A 14920-nucleotide genomic window follows, 5' to 3' on the forward strand; every position below is an offset into this window, starting at 1 on the left:
TTTTGTCAGCTATAGGAGCTGTTGATGTTCAGGACCCGAACCTAATAATCTTTGATCTAGAAAATAGTACACCGCGTTTACCTCATCAAATGGCTTTCCAGATCCCAGTGATAGTCAAAAACAGGCCTATTCATCGGACTGTAATTGATGAGGGAGCTTCCACGTGTATAATGTCGATACAGTGTTGGAGATCGCTTGGTTCTCCTTCACTAAATCAATCCCCCACAATTCTTAAGGCCTTTGATGGCCGTGGGTTCCATCCTTTTGGCATTCTATAGGATTTTCCTATAGGGGTTGAAGGAAAAACCGTTAGTCTAGATGTGGAGGTGGTTGATGCCCCTCTAGACTACAACCTTCTCTTGGGTTGAAGTTGGTCTTACGCTATGACAGCGGTTGTTTCATCGGTCTTCCGAGTAATAAAGTTTCCACATAATGGAAAGATCGTAACAATAGACCAACTGGCTTACTTTTCATCCGACCCAGCCTCTTCAGAGAGTATTCAGCATGTCGGTAAAACGACTATCCCATATAAGGATGTTGGAGTAGGATTAGTTAAAGACACCGGTCTACTAGAAACTTTTCCTTTTCCTCCAATCAACGCATTGTCTTCGTTTGCATCCATTCATATGATTACATCAGACACCATTGTTTATGACGATCCTTGGATCGTTCCTTCTGAATCTGAGATAGACTCATTTGGTGATGCTATGCCCTTGAGTCCATATGAAATTGCCTATGAAGCCATGCAGTCTTTTACCGACCCGCGTTCAACCAAAATCGACCAAATGAATGTGGTCCGTGAGGAATCACTTTTCACATCAACCTCAGAGTTAATAGCGTTTCCCGAAGTTGTTTCATCTGACGAGAAACTTTGTGAAGTCCTGTGTGTAGACGATTTACCATGGGAAGATCTCCATCACAGATCCTCGTTTTTACCTGAGGATGATCATTTTGAAAATGATTTCTAATCAATTTTTACAACTGAATATGTCAAAGAAGCTCAGAATCCAATGAAACATCCTGATTCAGAGCTGAATTTGGGAAACATCTCTCAAACTATTCCCATTGACATTTCAGTCAAGCCTGGAATTGTTGAGAACATTCATATAGGTGCCTCGTGTACATATGACGAAATTCAGACATACAAGGCCCTATTTCAAGAATTCCGTGACGTGTTTGCCTGGTCCTATGAGGAAATGCCAGGAATTGATCCTGCGATTGTTGTCCATGAGATCAAGGCTTACCCGGACGCTAAACCCGTCCGACAATGTTTGCGTCAGATTCACCCACGAAAAGCGGCTGCAATTAAAGCAGAAGTTGAAAAACTGTTGAAAGTAGGTTTCATTTATCCGATCCCGTTAACGGATTGGGTATCGAATATTGTTCCGGTTAACAAAAAACAGGGAACAATAAGAATATGCATTGACTATAGGGACATTAATCGAGCTTGTCCAAAGGACAACTACCCAACACCCTATATCGATCAAATAATTGATGATTGTGCCAGCAGTGAAATATTTTCCTTTATGGACGGTTTTTCCGGTTACAATCAAATCAATATTCTACCTGCCAATCAACCAAAAACGGCTTTCATTTGTCCATGGGGGACATTTTCTTATTGCAAATTACCTTTTGGGCTCAAGAACGTTGGAGCAACTTTTCAGAGGGCGATGTCTTATGCGTTTCATGACATCAAACACATTGTGCAACCGTATCTCGATGATTTTCCCGCTCATTCATTACATCGAGCTGACCACCTTGTCCATTTACGAGCAATCTTCATGAGGTGTAGGCATTATCGTATTCGGTTGAACCCACACAAATGTGTCTTCTGTATAGAAGTGGGTCGATTGCTGGGATTTGTAGTTTCAAAAGCCGGCATTCGCATTGATCCCTCGAAGGTAGAAGCTATCATCAAATTGCCTCCTCCTTCGAGGCTTCGCCAACTCCAAAGTTTGCAGGGGAAAGCAAACTTTTTACGACGATTCATTCCTAACTATGCCGAGGTTACAAAGGGTTTTACACGGTTGTTGAAACAGAATGCTCAATTCTCTTGGGATGAGATAGCTCAGAAATCTTTTGATGCACTCAAACATGCGTTGACCCATGCACCGTTGTTGCATCCTCCCAACTACAACCAGGATTACTTTTTGTACCTTGCCGCCGCTCATTCCACCATTGGAATGGTCTTAGTTCAGGTAGATGAAATCGGAACGGAACATGTGATATATTACCTTAGTCGGACATTAAATCCAACTGAGCTAAAATATTCACATGTGGAGAAATTGGCATTGGCAGCCGTTCAAGTTGTCCAACGTTTTCGTCACTACATTTTACTTCGTAAAACTACAGTCATTTCGGATTGCAACCCTATGATCTACATTTTGACTAAACAATTGCTAGGGTGCAAGTACTCTAAATGGATTGTTATCCTGCAAGAGTTCGACTTGGAGTTTGAGAAATCTAAGTCTAAGAAATCTTTAGTTTTTGCAGAGTTAATGTGTGACTTCCTGCGTGCTGACACGGAAACTGTGGCAGAGGAGCCCATTGTGGACGAACCTTTGTTTCTAATCAGCACTTTAGATCAGTGGTATGGGGATATCATCGTCTATCTCCAGACCCAATCCTTTTGGCCCGAAGTTTCAAAGTCGGAACGTCGAAAAATTCGATTCCAGTCCCAACAGTACAAAATTATTGGAGATACTCTTTATCGCCGTGGGGGGGACTCTATTTTTCGACGTTGCTTAACTCACAAAGAAGCTGAAAGGGTTCTGAATGACTGTCACTCTGGAGCATGTGGCGGTCATATGTCTGGGTATGCCACAGCCCAAAAGATATTGCACGCTGGCTACTTCTGGCCGTCCTTGTTTAAAGATTGTATTACTGCGGTCCGAAAATGCCACAACTGTTAGGTGTTTGATCGAAAGATGCGTGCTCCACCTGCTCCTCTCCACCCTATAATTGCCGTTGGTCCTTTTGCCAAATTGGGTATCAATTTTATTACATGTAACCCTCACTCGGCCGGGGGGCATGCGTATATCATCCTTGCGGTAGATTATTTTACTAAGTGGGCCGAGGCGATGCCTACATTCGAGGCAGATGGCAAGACAGCTGTAATTTTCATGTTCAATCACATAATTGCTAGGTTTGGTGTCCCACAAGTGATAATCACTAACCATGGGCGCCATTTTCGAAATGTTATGATGACAGAACTTACAGGCCAGCTTGGTTTGCGTCACGATAGTTCAACTCCTTATTATCCACAAGCAAATGGTCTGGTTGAATCCATCAACAAAGTTTTAGTTATCATGATCCGACGGATCATTGGTATTCATCGGTCGAATTGGCACAACATGTTATTTTCAGTGCTTTGGGCATACCGAACCTCAGTGAAAACATCAACAGGGTTCACTCCTTTCCAACTAGTTTATGGTTTGGAAGTTGTGCTACCCATTGAATGCGAAATCCCGTCACTGCAAATGGCCATCGAGTTACTTCCAGCTACTTCCGAAGAGGAAAAGCGTTTATTATACTTAGCTCAATTAGATGAGACTCGACGTGATGCTGCATTGGCGATCGAGACTCACACAAAACGTATGAAAGCTCAGTATGATCGAAATGTGACCCCTCGAAATTTTTCGGAATGAGACCTAGTGCTATTATATGATCAAGCTAATGATAAATTAGGTGCTGGAAAATTCGTTCCTATGTGGCATGGGCCCTATATTGTCAAGCGAAAGCTAGCAAAAGGGGCCTATGAGTTGGTAGACTTTGACGGGGACTCTTTGGGTAAACCTAGAAATGGACTTTACCTAAAGAGGTATTATGCTTAAATGATGGGTATGGAGAATTTTTAGTTAGGTTAGTTTTTCTTTCTAGCTGGTGTGTTTGTTAGTTTAGACAGTGTGCTTAGCTTAGAAAGTGTGTTTTTCGTCGTTATTCTGGCTTATCTTGGTTTTACTCTTGATATTGCAGATGTCGATGCCTCTCCAAACATACATTGGATTTGCTAATGGTGCTTGTCGTAGTACACGGAATATCTCTTCCGCAGTTTGGGTTATCTATTCGCCCTCTGACGAGTTAGTGGCTGTGCATGGGGTGAGCCTCGGTCAAACAAAAAACAACATTGCCGAATACAGTGCAGTGATTGAGTTATTGTCTGAATCTATTTCATTTGGGATTCGGAGTTTGATAGTGAGGTTAGATTCTGAACTCATTGTATTACAGCTTAATAGAGTGTATGCCATTAGAAATCCAGTGTTATTAAGGTTATTTTTGAGAGTGCGTCTCTTGGAACGTGAATTTGATTACATTGAATATCAGCATATTCCAAGGTCTTTAAATACATTAGCAGATGCAATTGCTTCTCGAATGTTAAATAGACATTTGCAATAATCATACATGTAAATTTAAAAACATTTCATCACACATGTTTAACAAGATAAGCCGGTAATAATGATATATATAGATAGGAGTGTGTCAAAAAATACATCGTCTTCGATCATAGGTTGAAAAACACCTTATGATCGGCAAAAATGATAAGTACAAAAAACCAAAATGTCACATGTGTCTACAAAACGACCATCCAATCACTGGTGATGATCTCTATATGACACCACTGCATGGGCCACCCTACACAAGAACCTCCTAAAAGGTCCTCGGACCCCGACTACATAGCGCTGAAGCCTGATAGGGATATCATCTATGGTAGTCTCCAGTATATCTGTTGTAAGACGCTCTAGGTCATGTTCCAACTCGGTCAAAGTCTCTGTGGCCTTGTCCTGTGGGGCCAGTGCCGCTGCAACTGGTAGTCTCCTCTCGAAAGGCCGGAGATTGGCTGGACATCGTGTGCCTACATCTGCATTTTGCAAATTATTACTATCAGTTTTGAGATGATATAAAAACAAAAAAAAAAAGTAGATAGTTTAAAAACTTGTGGAAAATGAAGTTACCTGTGTCATCCCATTGTTCTCCCGGTGGAAGAACCATGTCCGGATCTCCACGAAAATCAACTCCGGCATAAGGAAAATCCTGTATAGAAAAGACCTGGTCCTCTAACCAGTGAAAGTACTCCGGAGTAAATCGGACAACCTCTGTGCCCTCATCAGGATGACGGGCCATAACCACAACCCATCGCATCAATTTGGGCTCTCGGGGAAGCCCAGCCTCAACAGTGAGCTGCTGTGGGATCAGCATCGGAACCCTCTCTAAGCCAAAACTCACAACTAAAGGCCCATAACCAAAAGTCTTTAGCTGTCCGTTTTTGGCTCTAGTCAGTTGACCCCTAAAATTGGCCAACACAGCATCACACCAGTTGAAAATGGTACCTCGATAGCAATCAATCGCCATCCGCATCTCGGATCCAATGGCAATGTGTAAAGCGGCAGCCCCGCAAAGTTTGGTAACTGTAAAGGCAATCACCATAAGTTCAGGACAGGATATAGTTTTGATCTCTATCCCCTTCTCCTCAGTCTGAGTGTTACACCACTCTAGTCAGAGACTAGCGATGGACTGGCCACCCGGCCTAGTCCTGAACAGAGTCAAGTGTTCGCCTCTCTTGGGAAAACCAGTGAGAAAGTAGATATCTGAGGGCTCTATCTCGAGCTGGTACCCTCCAATATAAAAACACTGGTCCTGAACGTTCCATCTTTCTACCAGCCACTCTAGAAATCTCACTTGGGCCCTCATGCCAGGTATGGCCCAGTATTTATAAAGGCCACATGCCTTCAAAGCATCAATTGATGGTTGATGATTAATGGCGGCCAAATCAACATCTTCGTGCTCTCTCTCGCGCCAATCAAGCATGGTGAACAATCTACACACCAGAAAACATCCATTAGAATCCATGAAATAAAATTTTTGGTCCAATTGAGAGAATTTGGGGTTTGAAAACTCTTTGCGCGGAGTACGCACCCCGCCTTTAGGAACAGAGCTTGGGTACGCAGCTTCCCTTAAGGCAAGGTGTGTACGCCCGACATTTTCCCAACTGAGAAAATGTCGGGGTACGCAGGTCCCTAGTTTGGTGCCTGCGTACGCCGAGAGGTGGTTATTGAAACCCCTAAGCCTCCAAAAAATGAAATCTAGGGCCTAAAAAAGAATTCTAAACAGATGAAAATGAAGAGGAGGATGTTCAAAATTACCTGAAAGAGACGGTGTTCGATTTCGACGGTCGGATTCTCCGCAATGTCCATGGGAAGTTTCTTGCCAAAAGCCCTTTTTCTCTCCTCAACAGCAAAATGGTAAAAATGAATTGGTAAAAACCCTTTTTATAGGTTTTTTGGGTAAATAAATGGTAAATTTGTTTATTTTTTAGCATGAAAAGGTATTTTTCAAAGTATTTTTATCTATCTTTAAAGAGGTATGAGGAATGTGTTGGTTTTTGTGCAGGATAAAGGACTTTTAGGGAAAATTGTCATTTTTTACAAACAAAAACATCAAGGTCATCTTTAAGCCCTTTTCTGACTCCTAAAACATGAAAATATTGCCGAGCGTTTCTTTTACACTCGTTAAAACGGAATTAAAAGACGGTCCTCTTACAGCCTTTTTCTGACCGTAAAAACATGAAAAGATTGCAGGATTTTTGTCGTTTCAAATTCGATATTGGAAATAAAACGACGTGTCCTTGATCGCTTTTTACTTTTCTGGTCAGAGACACTAATCATGAAAGTACTCCTTGGTTGTAAAGATCAAGCGGTTCTCTCAAGTATTATTTTATACTTTTTCGGGCTTGGGAGACACAAATTTACAAAAAAGGTCAACCCTAGAGTCTTCTTAAGTTTTTTCAGACTCTCTAAAATTGAAAAACGCCGAGTTTCTCCTATAATGGACTCGTTAAAATTTCACAGTAAAGGACCTGTTCGATTACAAACAGGAACGGACCACTCCTTCTTAAGGTTCGAATCTAAACTAAGTTGGACTCATCCGAAGGATGAGCTTATAATCAAGCAAATGTTATCCTCCTCAAGATTGTAAAAAATAAAGAGGTACTTGCCAGAAATGGTGGGGGAAAAGAGAGAAAAATGAGCCTATTTGTTATCCTTTGTCACAGAAAAACCTTATCACCACTCTTGAACATGACACTTTTCATTCACCTGGGTTGGGAAATCATTTACCTAATAGTTGATCAAACCACATTGAAAGTCTTCAGCCGGTTTCTGGGTATTAACTTTGGGTCAATTGTCACCAAGCCATCTGTTGTGTCGTTACGTGTTCAAGAGGTCACTGCAAATAAACCATTCATCTGCAAAATACCTATCATCCATCTTGACCATCCCTGAGTCAGTCCTTACAGCTACATTTCTTCAACTTGATTTATGATTTTGTGTTGTGGGCTTGCCTGCAACGAATCGCTTTCTATCGACATCAGCACATTATCTAGAAATATGATCTAGGAATCGTCAGTACCTTGAAATCTGCATGCCTCAATGGCAGGTTTCTCGCCTTTGATGACTGTTTACATCATTGACTTTCGATCGAAGGATTCCGTGACATGTTCGACATCAACACATTCATTCACATCTCATGGATTGTACTAGGTACTTTGAGAACCATTGACATCACTGGTGGTCTCTCTCACACTTGTTAACAGTTTACATCATCGACTGGTAATCAAGTGGTTTCTACCATGTTCGACATCAACTCATTTATTCGCATGGATAGAATCGTACTATTTTGGGAAGTAGAAATGAAGACCCTGGATCTAGTTTCCACCATCTAGGCTGCGAGGAGTTTTGTATTCATTATACAGTAGACTAATCATAAACAGATGGTTGCGTCCATACTGTGTCTACATGAGTCTATGATTATGATGTACTGCGAAATCATTCCTATATCAGAGCAGTAGTTAGTTTGTTAGTTAAAGTTTTCAATCTGAGTATGGGAATTCCTACCTCAGCGATGATATGATCTTATATATGTATTTTGTGTTGAATATTTGCAGGTTCCGACTGGGCTCTCCACAAGATAATCCTTGAAATGATAAAGTGCTTCACCCTTCCTAGATGATATGAAACCCTAATCTACTACAGACTTCGCACTTTAGGGGGCAATCTGTTACACTAAAATTTGTCACCATGACTATTTGCAGTCAGTATGGCTCCATCAATTGTCATACTATCCTCCTTGGCAAGTCTTATACCTCTGCTCCTCATGTCAAACTCCAAGAAAGAGAGAAAGTCTTTAAAAATTCATTATAACTCTAGTTACGCAGTTTCTCTTACCCTTACCTGCGTGTACACACCTCAAGTTCATAATACCTACGTACTTGTACGCTCTGTCTGTAAAGGGGTGGGTGTGTACTCCTGTAAAGGTCAAAAGGCGCAAGTTTTACTTCAAAAAACTTACTTGTGGTCGATTCTAGAGTATTCTAGAAGATGGTTTGACGTGGATTGAGCGCCTCCAGATGGTTCATGCATCCCAAAGAAAGAGGAACTTATCCCATCAAGAGGGGAGTTATCCCATTGAAAGAGGGGCTTATCCCATTGATGGTGGACTTGATTAACTTCCTCCAAAGCACTATAAATACAGGCATTGGGCCAGAGGGAGGGGAGGTTGAAAGCTGAACATTCCTAAGGGTAGATGCTGCTGAAATTAGGACTTCCTTATAGAGTTGGAGAGGAGAGATTCCAATCCTTTCTTAGCTTCATTTGGAAGTGGGTGAGCTGATCAAAGTAAAGGAGAACTCTTGCTAGACCCTGTAAAGGACCTGCACAACACCAAGGCACTGGTTGTAATGGTTTCTTTTGTTTCCAATTAATACAATTAAGTTCATTTTTCTCAACAAGTTTTTATATATAATTTGTTTCATAAACTCCTTGGTCTTTATGATGAATATGTTTTATTATATGAGTTATTCAGGTGCTATGTAATCGTTTGCTTGTTAGTGAATGCAGGCTTCAAGGAGAAGGAGGAACTCATCTGGATCGAAGAGGCTTGGCTGCTACAAATAGCGTTGGACTAAAGGTATGCTTTAAACACCGGGTTTCTTTTATTTTAAATGCATATTTAGGGAAAGATAGTGCTTGATTGTCTTGTTTGTCACTAGAAAGCCTTAGCTTCTAGGGAGGTTGGTTTTATCCGCAAAATCGACTCTTTCCGCATGACAGACCCTACACATGCGGAAAGGAGTAACCACATCCCACTGACATGTCAACCACAGATCATAGGGAATAACCAACCTACATGTGGGGAAAGGAGGAACCACCGACATGTCAATACATGCCTATAAGCATCTCCTACTTGGGTATCCGCAGGAGAAGGTGAACCGCTCATCCTACTCTAATGCCATAGGAGAAGGTGAACCACTCACCCTACACACATGTCAACCACCATGGGGTATCCCAGGTGAAGGTGAATCACTGACCCTGTACATAATCACATATCAAAATCTTCATAGGGAAAGGATGAACCACATCCTACATGCCTGCAAAACACCGAGAGTAGGGAAAGGATGTACCACATCCTACATGCTTGCAAACCAACAATATTAGGAAGGACTCTACACATGGGGAAAGGTTGAACCACATCCCACCGAAAAGTCAACCACAGATCGTGGGGAATAAGAAACCTACATGTGGAGAAAGGACGAACCACTGACATGTCCATAGATGCCTATAAGCATCTCTCACTGAGGTATCTGTAGGAGAAGGTGAACCACTCATCCTGCTCATATTCCATAGGAGAAGGTGAACCACTCACCCTACACACATGTCAACCACCATGGGGTATCATAGGTGAAGGTGAACCACTCATGTTAAGTTTAGGTATGTTCTATGCTTAGAGCAATTTATTTCAATTTTCACAGTTAGCTCAATACCTTTTCGAGATTAGAAATCACATAGACATTAAAGTAAACTGCAGATAGAACATAAACATAAATCGCAGAAGACAAGCCAATACAAGAGTACACAAGATGTGGCGCTAGCCAGGGACAAACCCCAATGTGGGGAAACCCTTGATGAATTCTTCCTATATGTTCTTCAATAGCTCAGCAGAGAGAGAGAGAGTAAATTTACAACAGAAGTCAAAACTTTGACTTCTATAGATAAGAGCATAGATCATCTCTTAAGAAGATGATACATGAGATCAGTTGAAGACATGTTGCTTCAACTGATTCTCCAAGGTGACTCCTTCACCTATCATTGTGTTGCATCTCGTCATCATGTTGCACCTCACTGTGTTGCACCATGTTGCACCCATCATCACAAAGTTGGTCCTCATGACTATGTTGTACACTTCATACTGTTGCACTACTATCCATTTCTATACCATGATAGTAATTGTTGTCCTATGAGGCATACAGTTGTCCCATTGTTGATTCCAAGTTTGCTTATTGTCCCATGCTTTTTTGCAGTGTTATGTTACCTACTGTCCCATGCATATTTGTAGTGCTATGTAGCTTGTTGTCCCATGCATCTTTGCTACACTAGTCACGTTGTTGTCCCATTTACTTTGTTGCACTAGTTAGCAGCACCATGTAGCCAGTTGTCCTATTTAGCATAATTTTGTCCCACTGTTAATAACATGGCCATTCCATGTTTGCTTTCTTGCCATGTTTTCCATGCTCTTTTCCTTAGCATACCTTTGTTGCTGCCTAATAGCCTTGCCATACTGCTATCCATGATGTTGCACTACTGCAATGCATCACTGGTGAGGGCATCACCCTACAGCCCTTTATCTAGTTGTCTTCTATGCCCTCACATAGCAGTTGATGTAGCTTTCAACAAACCTTCACCACACTGCCCTAAAACAACGTCAATCTATCCTTAAGCTTTGCAGACTTACAACCCTTCAATCCAACCCATAAACAATACTTGTGAAGCCATAAAACAAATCCGTTGCACCAACAACAACTCGAATTCTCTTCTAGAACTGCCACACTTCTCCTCAGCCTCCACACTTGTTATTCCTCGGCCTAGTCTTCCCTGTTATTCCTCGGCCTAGTCTGCCCTGTTGTTCCTCAACCTAATCTACCCAGCAATACGCACTAGGAACAACCCTTAACTTACTCTCAAAACTACCCATTCTCACCACGATGTCGCCACAACCCTTCATGCTATCTAGGGCAGCCTCCACACTACCCCTTTGACCCTTCATATTGAGGCTAAGGCTCTGTTGTCCACACAACTCTTCATGCTGTCTACGACAACCTTTTCTTGGTTGCGTAAAGGATAGTGTATAACTTAGGGCTTCTTCTTGATAGCGTTAGTCCTTAGGCAGCATATTTCTTCTTATAGACTACTTAGATACTAGGGCTTTCCTCCTTGTGGTGTTATGGATTCTCACATGACTGCATCCTTTAGATTAGGGCAACGTTCTTCTTCTTGACTGAGGCTGGGGCAACCTCAATCCTCCAATGTCTAGGGCTTCTACTCCTAGATTTATCTTCCACTAAAAACCCAAGACAAGTGGAGAGAAATCAAGATATAAGTGTGTGTGAGAAATGGCTCTCAAGTCATCTCCTTTTATACTAAAACGTTGAGCACATGTGGGGTTTATTTGGTAGTTGGCTGACCTTGTCGAATTATCTTATAACACAAATAAATTCATAACACTATGAATACGTATCGGAATCGGATGATCTTTATATCAATCCTACACCTCTCGATGATAGGGATCCAATAAAAATATCATATGCTATAAATAAGATGACCCACATGGAGTTTGGCCCTAGTTTCAAATTTTAACAGTCCTTCTCAACTAAGGAGAACTCCATCCACTGATCCATCTATTCGATTGTACTATCTCTGCCATTAGTGCCCTGCACTTCTCTGCTCTGCTCTGTTATGCTACGCTAAGCTCTGGGTTGCTCTTCTTTGCTCTGATCTGCTAAACCATGAAGAAGAAGAATTGATCGAGAATGTCTCATACCATTCTCTACTGACCCGAAGTCAGTTTTATTGATCCTAGATCAGTTACATTGATCCCAGATCAATGGAGGTCATCCTAGAATAGGGAGTACGGTAGTTACAATGATGCATCCATTCATAGTACTACTATGGCCCCTAATAGTATTTCCTTGCTCATTGGCTAGATGAGAGGTACTTCCCATGAGTCCCAGATTGCATGGGTAGGATGCCTCGAAAGGAGAACCATTCATCCTGTCCCTAAGTCACCTCGGGGTATCATAAGGGAAGGTTGAGCCATTCACCCTGTACACAGCGCACCATTAGGGGAGGGTGAGTCGCCCTATGGTCATTGGTTTCTCCAATAAGTACCCCAAGCCCCCCAGAGCTCCCATAGCTCAATGCATGCAAGATGAAGGACCCTGATAAAAGGGTCTCTCAACAACTCCAAGTCATTCAGGAAAGTCACAAATTTGACCTTTCCTCGAGACTTTGAAAAAATGTCTACGACCTGTACATCAGTTTCAATGTGATGGAGATCCTCACTCATTGATGTACCATATCCCAGATAAGGTAGTATATGATATCTATTTGTTGGAGCAATCATAGAATACAAGATTCCTCAACAATCGAATCCCCCCTAGTTGACATAGAGGATCATAGTGGCATCCGTCATGTGTACAAACAACTTGTTGAAGAGCTTCCACAACTAGGCAGCTTCACACGAGATCATACTCGTAGCTATGTATTCGGTTTCAGCAATGCTTATAGCAACCGACTTCTGCTTCTTGCTCATCTATGATATCAAACTAGAATCCAAAGTGCACCAGCACTCAGAAGTGCTCTTGCAATCCTCCACACTGCTTGCCTAGTTAACATTCGAATAATCATGCAACTTCACATCTCCAGCAGTTTATCTCAATCCATGAGATATTGTGCCCCAAATATATCTCAGAAGATTCTTGGCACCAATCCAGTGAGGCTCAACCATTTATGAGCTCATCATGATAACTGCAAAACATATGCCAAGACGGAAATTCACCAACAACATCAACGCAAATGAGTTTATGAAACTTAGAGGCATTTCCCAAATCAGGTCCCACATCACTACCATATAACTTCTGAAAGTTAGGATCCTCGAGGTGGTCACGGGCTTGCAGTTTATCATTCCACATCTAGAATCCAACTCCCTCTTACTTCTATAAATGAGAAGGTCTGCACCTGTCAAAAATAGGTCATCCTCAGAAGGTGCCAGTATGAGAGGTCTATCATCCATAACCTTTGATCAATGGTTTGGATTGGCTTCACTCCTAGTGAATCTCAGCTTCATCAAACAACTATCAATCCTCTCATACTATGCCCAAGGTGTTTTTCTTCAAGCCATAGAGGGATTTCTTCCACCTGCATACATGATATTCCTGATCATGAATCCCAAACCCCTCGAGTTGTTCCAAACTTGTGGACTTGCTACATGAGGGGAATGGTCCCCTTCTAAGATTTTCCTTCGATACATCCTAGACATGTACCTTCATGTTGTTCTTGAATTCAGGCATCCCTATCACCATTTGACTCACATCGGGTAGGGCCCCATAATAAGTAGACCTCCAATGCTATAGATGAGATGTGACAACTGACATGGTCCCCAATGGACCATCCTACAACTTGACACAAATTTCCAACCCTAAACCAATGAATAAAAGAATCTTAGAAAATTTTATTTTCAAACACATAAATTTCCATTAATGAATGCCACCCTGAAACCTTTGACTTCCATTGTCGAAATGGAAACCAAGTTCTTCTTGTGATCAAGTACATAAAAGAGATTATGTAAATGAATCGAGTTACCCTCATTCAGTTGAGGGATAATATTCCCTACACCCTTTCTAGGATAGGTGGCATCGGCTCCAAGTATAGTCCCACGATTTTTTCCATCTCTACTAAATTAGAGAGATCACCCTTCTATCTGATGAAGTGCCTTGAAGCACTATAATCAATAAGCCAAATTCCCACAAAATCTGAAGGAGAGGGCCAATACAAGATAAACCTTCTTTATCTTATTAGAAACAACATTTGATTCTTCATACCTGGGGTTCCTTGCTTTCTCTGAATAGTTATCCATTTCCTTGATGACCCGCATTACCTTTCATTCCTCTGATCATTGAAGATGTCCTTGGAATGATTGTTATCATCATCAAGTGATGTGTCCCTACCATTTGGACACTCCTTCGCATAATGGCCAAACTTATTACAACCAAGGCATCTGCCTTTCCTTACACCCTTAGATTCGAACTTCCCATTGAAGTGATATTTAGGTAGGCCATTAGAAACTTCCACTATGCCATTCTGATAATATTATCTACTTTGACTTCACCCTCCATGAATTTGAAGAGGGATGAGGAATCCACTAATTCTTTTGTTCTTTCCCAAATGTCTTCGGTGATTGCTCTTTCACTCTTGCTTGGGCTTTGTCTTCACCTCAGTTTTGATACCATGTTAAGTTTAGGTATTTTCTATGCTTAGAGAAATTTATTTCAATTTTCACAGTTATCTCAGTATCTTTTCCATATTAGCAATCACATCAGCATTAAAGTAAACTACAGATAGAACATAAACATAAATCGTAGAAGACAGGCCGATACAAGAGGACACAACATGTGGCGCTAGCCAGGGACAAACCACAATGTGGGGAAACCCTTGATCAATTCTTCTTATATGTTCTTCAATAGCTCAGCAGAGAGAGAGAGAGAGTAAATTTACAACAGAAGTCAAAACTTTGACTTATATAGATAAGAGCATAGATCATCTCTTAAGAAGATGATACATGAGATTAGTTGAAGACATGTTGCTTCAACTGATTCTCCAAGGTGACTCCTTCACCTATCATTGTGTTGCATATCATCATCATGTTGCACCTCATTGTGCTACACCATGCTACACCCATCATCACAATGTTGGACCTTATGACCATGTTGTACACTTCATACTACTGCCCCTAATGTTGCACTGTTGTCCATTGTTGGACCATGCTAGTCACTATTGTCCTATGAGGCATACAACTGTCCCTTTGTTGATTCCAA

Source organism: Pinus tabuliformis, chromosome 3_2 (assembly GCF_031772625.1).
Source record: "Pinus tabuliformis cultivar Carrire ecotype Pingquan chromosome 3_2, CPIR1, whole genome shotgun sequence".
Classification (NCBI taxonomy): Eukaryota; Viridiplantae; Streptophyta; class Pinopsida; order Pinales; family Pinaceae; genus Pinus; species Pinus tabuliformis.